Here is a 10955-nt window from a genome sequence, read left to right as displayed (position 1 = left end):
ACGATCACAATAACTTTGATAGACATTTCAGCTGTTTTTTTGTTAGTATATTACAGGGCAGATTAATGTAGAATTGCTGTGGGAGTGCTATTTATATCCCGTCACTACTGATCATTCATCCATACTGTGTGTGTCCCATCATTACAGCTTTGGAAATAAATTAACTATCCATCCATTTCACCTTCCTGTGTTGACTCACTGACTTGAGAGACCAGGAAGGTCACACTCGCTCGATAGGTTGATATCGAGCTCAAGCTTCACCTCATATGAACTGTGTGGTTGTGTTATCTACTGGGAACGCGTTCGCACGGTAGGCTCTGGTGCTTTCTTGCCGTGGGATCAAAACGACAGAGGAAATAAACCTGCTTGCTCCTTTTTGTTTTGTCAACATTTCAATGGGGATGTTATGTTTGATAGCGGAGGTACGAGGCATGCCTTGAAAGCAGTAAACTTCAAAGCAGTGTGCTGATGCCTGTATCACTTTATCAGCAGCATGTCATCAATGACGTCGTTTCATCGAACAACCACCTGATTGGCACTACATTGTTTGTTTGCTTGTTTGACTCTGTAGGCGACTGCCAACTGACTGATCTTCAAATCACCTTACATCATAAATAACGACTCATTATTATTTAAGCAGTGTGTCCCTTTATCAGCATTGATCAATGACTTTTGAAGATTAATTTTCTCCCATCATTCTCTATGTCTCTGATCTTTTGATCTGCAAACACGTTCAGGTTTTGTTAGTTTGGTTCAAAATGGTCTCGGTGCTGGTTGGCTTTTTTGTTGTTGATACAATTGTCTGGAAAGAGCCAATGCTTCAGGAAGCTTTTAGTAGTTGGTCTCGCTGACCATAACCGTACTGGTTGGCGACACTGGTTAGGCTAATAGCTAGTTGGCTAAATAGCTAACGTTAGCTGTTTGGCTAAGATAACTGCATATAGCTAATATTATTTGATATTTGGTTAGATGGCATTATGTATTTTCAAAACGGTGGTTTATTTTAATAACTCAAGTCATGAGCGCAAATTATTGGTTTATTGGTTTAATTTAAAGTTTTACATTTTAAATTATTTATGTTGTATTTTACATTATAGGGACTAGGCTGGTCCTGCATATTACTTCACACCTGACTTTGGCATTCTTCTGAATTCTGATTGGTTTAATGTAATAACTCCAAACATAGAACTGTGAGGGGTTACGATGCATTGGAAATGTTTTAATATTTTATTTGAGATTTTATAAACAATACAAAACATACACATACAAACATGAACTACATCACACCTGCCCAGACCCACAATAACTCACCTCCATCTACATTAACTACATCACACCTGCCCAGACCCACGAGAACACACCCCCATCTCCATTAACTCCATCACACCTGCCAAGACCCACGAGAACACACCCCCGTCTCCCGTATCAGCACCATTTTATTTCTCTCCGTCCACTCACTTTAACCCCAAGAAAGAAGACTCTCTGGATTGATCACTGGAGTCAGATGTGAAGGAGAAGGTTGATCATCAGGAGTCAGATGTGAAGGAGGAGGTTGATCATCAGGAGTCAGGTGTGAAGGAGGAGGTTGATCATATACCTATACTAAAAATACTATACATTCCTCTATTTTACAACCCTATGTTTTGGCGCAGCACTTAGCTAAAACCATTCTTTTGTTTGTGTTATCTAGGATCAGCAGACGATGTGTCTCCTCAGTTTCTAGCGTCTCTACGTCCTACAAATATGTGAACTATGTCTATTGGTCATCAGTTAGTCATTTGACTGACCCCCTCCTTTGTATATCCCTCTGGCCTTGGTATGTCCAGCTATTCTGTCACCTATGTGTCCTTCTCTTCGTGTAGTCTGGTTTTAATGTTCAGCTATTCTGTACATCTTATGCATTTGTCTATGTGTTATATTTGCTCCCACAGTTGAAATTAAGTGTAATGTGATGAAATACTCCACCTATCCTGTGTTTATCAGATCAATGCAGATGAAGGGCATTAGATGTTGAGATGAACCAGTGTTAGAGTATTTACATGATGCATAGGAAGTGTAGTGTAGTGTTTAAAAAATATATATTTCTGTATATATGAATTAACTAGTTAAATCCTGTTTGTAGTCTTAATTACAATGTGTAACCATTAATGTCCCAGGACCAAGATTGGTAAACACTGTTGATGTGTAGAATTGTAATACATACATGCAGACACAGCGTCATTCAAATTCATTCCGTGTGCCGAACCGATAGGACGTTTAAGATGCGATGGAACGGTTGACGAAAAAAAAAAATAACCGAAAAAATATATTGACTGATATTGATTTATTTAGGTGGGGATAATTAATATTTTAGCACAAGCGTCGTCTCTGATTCCTACCCTTTAACTTTTTGTCTGAAAATTAAATAAACATTTTACTCAACTGCGTTACCCACTCCAGTCAGCAGATGGCGGTCTGGGAATTTATGGTTATGCTGTTGGTGTGACGTATAATCTAGTGTGGACGGAACGCTTCTTTCATCAGCAGCAACAGTGAGTCAGCCACCTCGGTAGCTTGCTAGACAAACTAGCCGAACCAATAAAGCTCTTTAGACGCTTTCGTGTATATGAGCCACTGTGTTTTAAACCCATTTCTGTCGTCTAGTTAGTTATCCGATTTAATTTCATATTTACGGTGTTGTTGTTATTATTCAGCTAGCGGGGTGGTTAAGTTAGCATTAGCCTAGCTAACATCCCCGACCATGCGGTCACTAAGCTACTCTCCTTCTAATGAAGAGAAGGATATCACAGTAAAACAAGAAGTAGAGAGATGTGCCTTTGCTGTGAAAGAAGAGGATGACGCGTTCAGGGTGAAAGAGGAGGAGGATGTTACAGTGAAAGGAGAGGATGTAGTTTATGGCGTGAAAGAGGAGGGGGAGGAGATGACTGTTACATCGAAAAAGGAGGAGGAGGGAGAAGAGGAGGAACCTGGATATCTGGGCCCGTTTTCCCAAACGCATCTTAAGGCATCCAATGGTTCGAACGAAGCATTTAGCCATAAGATGGTTTTGAGAAACCGTTCCCTGATTAGCACTGGTAAGTACTGTCTTAACAACAGAGGCACAAACTCTGCAGTTGAACTGTTGTTTGGCGGAAATCTGCAATTGCTACATCCATATTGTGACCTTTAAATTATTTATTTACAGCCATTGATTCTTGAAGAATATAACACATGCCTCATGAGCTTAGTTCAACTGTTGTACCCCATCAGAACTCCAAATAAGTTTTTTTACTATAATGTTTAGAAACAATGAAAATCAACACTGTATAGCAGTTAAGAACAAATTCTTATTTTCAATAACGGACTAGGAACGGTGGGTTAATTGCCTGTTCAGGGGCAGAACGACAGATTTGTACCATGTCAGCTCGGGCATGTGAAGTTGCAACCTTCCGGTTACTAGTCCAACACTCTAACCACTAGGCTACCCTGCTGCCTCAACATGGTTAAAACTATAATGTTGATATCATGGATGGTCAATCCTTGCATCCATAGATCTGTCTGTAGTTACATTTTTCCAAACCCATAATCATTTTATTACCAAAATAGTGGTGGAATGACAGATTTGTTATTGTTTGAACTGCAGATTGCTGGGTTGTGTGGGGTTTTTCAAAAGCAACAAAATGGCTGCCCAGAGACTTGGTTAACAGCTGAGGGATGGGGGAAGGAGAAGTGTAACCACTCTCAAATTCATAGAGAACGATATTGTAGAAACCTTAACCCAACAACTAGCGACCTCATCAAGAAGTTCAGACATCCAACAGTTATAAGGTGTTGATTTGACTGTCCCTGGGCCCAGGTTTGAGTTCAGCTCAGGGGCTACCCCCTGAATTCAATACACTATGAATACAACGACTGGCCATCCATGAGATCATAATGATAGTTTAACCCGGTTTCTAGGATATATAGTATATTCTAGAATTCACCCATGATGTCATAATGATAGTTTAACCAGGTTTCTAGGCTATATAGTATATTCTAGAATTCATCCATGATGTCATAATGATAGTTTAACCCGGTTTCTAGGATATATAGTATATTCTAGAATTCACCCATGATGTCATAATGATAGTTTAACCAGGTTTCTAGGATATACAGTGTGGGGGAGAAAGTATTTAGTCAGCCACCAATTGTGCAAGTTCTCCCACTTAAAAAGATGAGAGGTTGAAGTGTACCTATGATGAAAATTACAGGCCTCTCATCTTTTTAAGTGGGAGAACTTGCACAATTGGTGGCTGACTAAATACTTTTTTGCCCCACAGTATGTCATGCAACAACAACCAAAGTGCTTCTTCGTTCATTACAGGTATATTTGTTGTTAGGTGAAGTTGTGGGCCAATTTGGCAAACAGTGTACAAACCCTCATTGTCAGGTTGATGGAAAAGCCAAAAAGCATTTTACTGGTTGAAGTGTTTTTTGATTTGTGATGATGACACAAACATGATTTTAAGCAGGACATTCAATCGATCCTTACAATTAACATCCAAAGTAGTGTGAAATGCTCTCATAAGCAACCTGAAAATGGAGGTTACTTCCCTGAGTTTTCCCCCATTCACATTCAGAATACATTGTGAAAAACTAAAATCTTTGCTCACCATTTTTGCTCCTGGCAGATATACTACATCCATAACTAGTGGTTTCCTCATTAGCAGATATACTACATCCATAACTAGTGGTTTCCTCATTACCAGATATACTATATCCATAACTAGTGGTTTCTTCATTACCAGATATACTACATCCATAACTAGTGGTTTCCTCATTACCAGATATACTACATCCATAACTATCGGTTTCCTCATTACCAGATATACTACATCCATAACTAGTGGTTTCCTCATTACCAGTGTCACGGTGCTGACTTTTGCCTTATACCTTATTCTATTGGTTATTATGCTCTCAGCTAGTAGTCACTTGGAAACTAGTATTGGTATATGTTTTGACTCTCTTAAAGATATATTATTGTCCACACAATGAAATATTCTTTAGTGCAATCACTTTAACCTATAACCAGGGTCACTTTCTGTTCAGTGAGAGTGTCAAAGGCGTTTGCTCTCCAGATCGTTAACCTCTTGAATCTATAGGGGCGCTATTTCATTATTGGATAAAAAACGTGCCTGTTTTAAGCGCAATATTTTGTCACAAAAAGAAGCTCGACTATGCATATAATTGACAGCTTTGGAAAGAAAACACTCTGACGTTTCCAAAACTGCAAAGATATTATCTGTGAGTGCCCCAGAACTGATGCTACAAGCGAAACCAAGATGAAACTTCAAACAGGAAATGAGCAGGATTTTTGAGGCTCTGTTTTTCATTGTCTCCTTATATGGCTGTGAATGCGCAAGGAATGAGCCTGCCCGATCTATCGTTTCCCCAAGGTGTCTGCAGCATTGTGACGTATTTGTAGGCATATCATTGGAAGATTGACCATAAGAGACCACATTTACCAGGTGTCCGCCCGGTGTGCGCGAAATTGGTGCGCAAACCTCAGCTGCAAGTATTTTTCCATGGGATTCAGAGAAGAAAGCAGGCTTCCACGGACGATATATCAATGAAGAGATATGTGAAAAACACCTTGAGGATTGATTCTAAACAGCGTTTGCCGTGTTTCAGTCGATATTATGGAGTTAATTTGGAAAAAAAGTTCGCCGTTTTGATGACTGCATTTTCGTTTTTATTTTGGTACCCAAACGTGATGTACACAACGGAGCGATTTCTCCTACACAAAGAATCTTTCAGGAAAAACTGAACATTTGCTATGTAACTGAGAGTCTCCTCGTTGAAAACATCCAAAGTTCTTCAAAGGTAAATTATTTTATTTGAATCCATTTCTGTTTTTTGTGCAAATGTTGCCCGCTAAATGCTACGCTAAATGCTAATGAGCTTGAGGCTATAACTGGATACAGGTTTTTTTCATAGCCAAACGTGAACAAAATGGAGCGATTTGTCCTACACAAATAATATTTTTTGAAAAACTGAACATTTGCTATCTAACTGAGAGTCTCCTCATTGAAAACATCTGAAGTTCTTCAAAGGTAAATGATTTTATTTGAATGATTTTCTTGTTTTTTGTGAAAATGTTGCTGGCTGAATTCTAGGCTTATAGCCATGCTAGCTATCAATACTCTTACACAAATGCTTGTTTAGCTATGGTTGAAAAGCATATTTTGAAAATCTGAGATGACAGTGTTGTTAACAAAAGTCTAAGCTTGAGAGCAAATATATTTACTTCATTTCATTTGCCATTTTCATGAATAGTTAACGTTGCGTTATGCAAATGAGCTTGAAGCTATAAATAGGATCCCGGATCCGGGATTGCTCGACGCAAGAAGTTAATCTAGCCTAGTTGTCAAAGTTTCAAGCATTTATTAACTTTTTGGATATAGGGGGGCGCTATTTTAATTTTTGGATGAAAAACATTCCCGTTTTAAACAAGATATTTTGTCACGAAAAGATGCTCGACTATGCATATAATTGACAGCTTTGGAAAGAAAACACTCTGACGTTTCCAAAACTGCAAAGATATTGTCTGTGAGTGCCACAGAACTGATGTTAAAGAAAAGACCCAGATAAAAATCCAATCAGGAAGTGCTGTATTTTTTGAAACCGCCTCATGCCAATGACTCCTTATATATGGCTGTGAAGGAGCTAGGAGTCAGCTTACGTTTTCCACGTTTTCTGTGCCTGCAACATTGTGACGTATTTGTCGGCATATCATTGGAAGATTGACCATAAGAGACTACATCTACCAGGTGGTCGCTTGGTGTCCTCCGTCGCAATTATTGCGTCATCTCCAGCTGCAGTATTTTTCCGTTTGCTTCTGATGAGAAGCCAACTGCCACCACTGATAGATTATCGAATAGATATGTGAAAAACACCTTGAGGATTGATTCTAAACAACGTTTGCCATGTTTCTGTCGATATTATGGAGCTAATTTGGAAAAACGTTTGGCGTTGAAAGTGACTGCATTTTCCTGTCTCTTTCATTTTCTTTTTCATCAAACGTGATGAACAAAACGGAGCTTTTTCGTCTACACAAATAATCTTTTTGGAAAAAAATTGCTATCATTTGCTATCTAACTAAGAGTCTCGTCATTGAAACAGCCGAAGTTCTTCAAAGGTAAATTATTTTATTTGAATGCTTTTCTTGTTTTTGTGAAAATGTTGCCTGCTGAATGCTAGGCTTAATGCTATGCTAGGCTATCAATACTCTTACAAAAATGCTTGTGTAGCTTTGGTTGAAAAGCATATTTTGAAAATCTGAGATGACAGTGTTGTTAACAAAAGGCGAAGCTTGTGTTGGAATATATTTATTTCATTTGCGATTTTCATGAATAGGAAACGTTGCGTTATGGTAATGAGCTTGAGACTATGATTTTCTCCCGGATACGGGATTGCTCGACGCTAGAGGTTAAGTCACTCTGTTTTTTGTCTTATACACGTTATTACAATTCAATGGTTCTACAGTTTCCCAATACATCAATAATGCTCAATCAATCCTTAATGCTTTAAGCTATGCCAGATAATATTGCAAAACTTTAAATGCGTTAACACTTCTGACAATATTGACTAAATAGCTAAAATAGTTCAATTACCTTAAATGCTCAGCCCCTTGGTCACTTTCCTGTAATTGGTATTCTCACAGCACTAACACTAGATTCCGAATTCCAATATCTTAGTACACTTCCAACTCTGTGTATGGACTCAATATATTGTAACCGGTACTTGGCTGTGTCCTTGTATTGCTAATCACATCTGTACCTGATGTCTCACTGTGTGACTGCCGCTTTGTCTGTGATCAAGAGGTGTCTAGACCCCTGTGTTTCGTAGACTCAGTTTCGGGTTCACAAAGTTCAACCAAGTAGCTTCAGATAGTGATCCAATAAGTACTTAGGCAAAATTATCCAGTTCTCAAATATTGTTCAAGTCCAACAAAAAGCATATATCCTAATACTATTCACTTCCAACTCTGTGTATAGACTCAATATATTGTAACTGGTACTTGGCTGTTTCCTTGTATTGCTAATCACATCTGTACTTGATGTCTCACTGTTTGACTGCCGCTTTGTCTGTGATCAAGAGGTGTCAAGACCCCTGTGTTTCAAATATTGTTCTAGTCTAACAAAAGCGTATAGTGCAATAGTAAATTTACCTATGATGATTCTCCATATGAAGTCTGTCTCATATGTCAGTGAGGATTATGCTTCTCTTATGATCTCTGTTCTCTTTATATACCTTTTTCAGGGGAAGTTCACGTTTCTGGAGCTGTGGCTAAACCACACTTTCACACTGACACTGCCCTGCTGCTTGCACCGGCCGCTTACACGGACTGTAGATTGCTTACACTGAGTGCTTACTCGGGGACTGTAGATTGCTTACACTGAGTGCTTACTCGGGGACTGTAGATTGCTTACACTGAGTGTGACTTAGACTTACACTGAGGGACTGTAGATTGCTTATTATGTCATCTTAGACCTGTGTCTAAATGGAAGCTTCTTATTCTAAATCTAGGTCATGCACTACTAACTCCCATTCTGCTGCTTCCGTGTTACTGTTGGCTGATTCTACTTAATGATACCAGCTGGTTGTTTCTACCACTTGAGGCGGCGTAGGTGGCATGTCAAGCGTCAGCTGGGAAAAGTCTATGATAGGTATCTCCTCTGCGTCCAGTTTCTGCAGGTGTGTTCCATGAGGTGCCGTGAATGCCCTGTGTTGCTGTCCCATTGCTTGATGGAGTGGGCAGATTATTTTCATCTCTTGTCACACCAGATATACGACATCCATAACTAGTGGTTTCCTCATTAGCATGGAGGAGTTTATGCAATTAAATTGCCCTTGTGCCGCAATTTTAGAAAACACAAAGGGGGCCTGTATTGTAGACCAAAAGTCTTCTACCACACTGCTTAGAGTTTCAACAACATGAATAACTTATTTCTAATCTACAATCTTACATTTTACTACCAATGTGAAAACAAGACAAAATATGACTTCTTGCTCATTTTAAGACAATCATTTTAACATTCGTTACAGACATCAATTGTTGTACAACATCATGGCTACGCTGTTGGCATCAATTTTTACACTGGATTACTGCTGTTGTGGGCTTTTAATCATCTGTCTGACTTTGTTGTTCACACAGGAGAGAGACGTGACTATCGTGGATCCTCTGGGGAGCCTCAGCAACCTCATGATGCTGAGGAGACAGAGAAGAGTCTCTCCAGATCAGAACACCTCAATAAACACCCGCAGAGACCCACAGGGAAGAGCTCATTGCTGCTCTGACTGTGGGAAGAGATTCACATCATCAGGCATTAAAATTCATCAGAGAACACACACAGGAGAGAAATCTTATAGCTGTGGTCAATGTGGGAAGAGTTTTGGTCTATCTGGAGATCTGACCTTACACAAGAGAACACACACGAGAGAAACGTTATATTTGTGATCATTGTGGGAAGAGTTTTGTTTATGCTTGCCATCTGACTCAACACCAGAGAACACACACAGGAGAGACGCCTTATAGCTGTGATCAATGTGAGAAGAGTTGTACTTTATCTGGCAATCTGACTCAACACCAAAGAACACACACAGGAGAGAAATCTTATAGCTGTGAACATTGTGGGAAGAGTTTTGTTTATGCTTGCCATCTGACTCTACACCAGAGAACACACACAGGAGAGAAATCTTATAGCTGTGGTCAATGTGGGAAGAGTTTTAGTCAATCTGGAGATCTGGCAGTGCACAAGAGAATACACACAGGAGAGAAATCTCATAGCTGTGATCAGTGTGGGAAGAGATTTGCTACATCTGGCCTACTGACTCTACACCAGAGAACACACACAGGAGAGAAACCTTTTAGCTGTGGTCAATGTGGGAGGACTTTTAGTCAATCTGGAGATCTGACAGTGCACAAGAGAATACACACAGGAGAGAAACCTTATAGCTGTGATCAATGTGAGAAGAGATTTGCGACATCTGGCCACCTGACTCTACACCAGAGAACACACAGGAGAGAAACCTTATAGCTGTGGTCAATGTGGGAGGAGTTTTACTACATCTAGCAGTCTGACATTGCACCAGAGAATACACACAGGAGAGAAACCTTATAGCTGTGATCAATGTGGGAAGAGATTTGCTACATCTGGCCACCTGACTCTACACCAGAGAACACACACAGGAGAGAAACCTTGTAGCTGTGGTCAATGTGGGAAGAGTTTTAGTCGATCTGGAGTTCTGACCATACACAAGAGAGAAACATTATATCTGTGATCATTGTGGGAAGAGTTTTGCTTCATCTGGCCACCTGACCACCAGAGAACACACAGGATTGAAATCTCATAGCTGTGACCAGAGATCATCTGATAAAAGATCTCTGATCAAATATTAGTTAATACATAAATGAAGGAGTTGTTTCGTGATTTCAGTGAATTAATGTCACAATGTAGAATGTTTTTTTTACATTGTCATAGGAGTATTGTAATGATTTCACAAGGTAGAAGCATAAACGTTTGCCCCCTAATGTATTGATTTCAACATGTTATGGATATTAGCCTCATGGGGAAAATCCAGGCTCTGAAATGGAAGAGTACTATATCGTATCAAATCAAATGTATTTATATAGCCCTTCTTACATCAGCTGATATCTCAAAGTGCTGTACAGAAACCCAGCCTAAAACCCCAAACAGCAAGCAATGCAGGTGTAGAAGCAAGGTGGCTCGTAAAAACTCCAGAGAAAGGCCAAAATCTAGGAAGAAACCTAGAGAGGAACCAGGCTATGAAGGGTGGCCAGCCCTCTTCCGGCTGTGCCGGGTGGAGATTATAACAGAACATGGCCAAGATGTTCAAATGTTCATAAATGACCAGCATGGTCAAATAATAATAATCACAGTAGTTGTCGAGGGTGCAACAGATCAACACCTCAG

The 10955-nt window shown here is 39.6% G+C and overlaps 1 pseudogene; it reads left to right on the top strand.

Annotated features, from left to right (window-relative positions):
• The first annotated feature begins 2514 nt into the window (after positions 1 to 2514).
• Positions 2515 to 10338, top strand: LOC135530978 (gastrula zinc finger protein XlCGF17.1-like; annotated as a pseudogene).
• The last annotated feature ends 617 nt before the right edge of the window (positions 10339 to 10955 follow it).

Source organism: Oncorhynchus masou, unplaced genomic scaffold (genome assembly GCF_036934945.1).
Source record: "Oncorhynchus masou masou isolate Uvic2021 unplaced genomic scaffold, UVic_Omas_1.1 unplaced_scaffold_1473, whole genome shotgun sequence".
Lineage (NCBI taxonomy): Eukaryota > Metazoa > Chordata > Actinopteri > Salmoniformes > Salmonidae > Oncorhynchus > Oncorhynchus masou.
The sequence above is the reverse complement of the archived record's forward strand: the minus strand, read 5'-3'. Positions and strand labels throughout refer to the sequence as shown.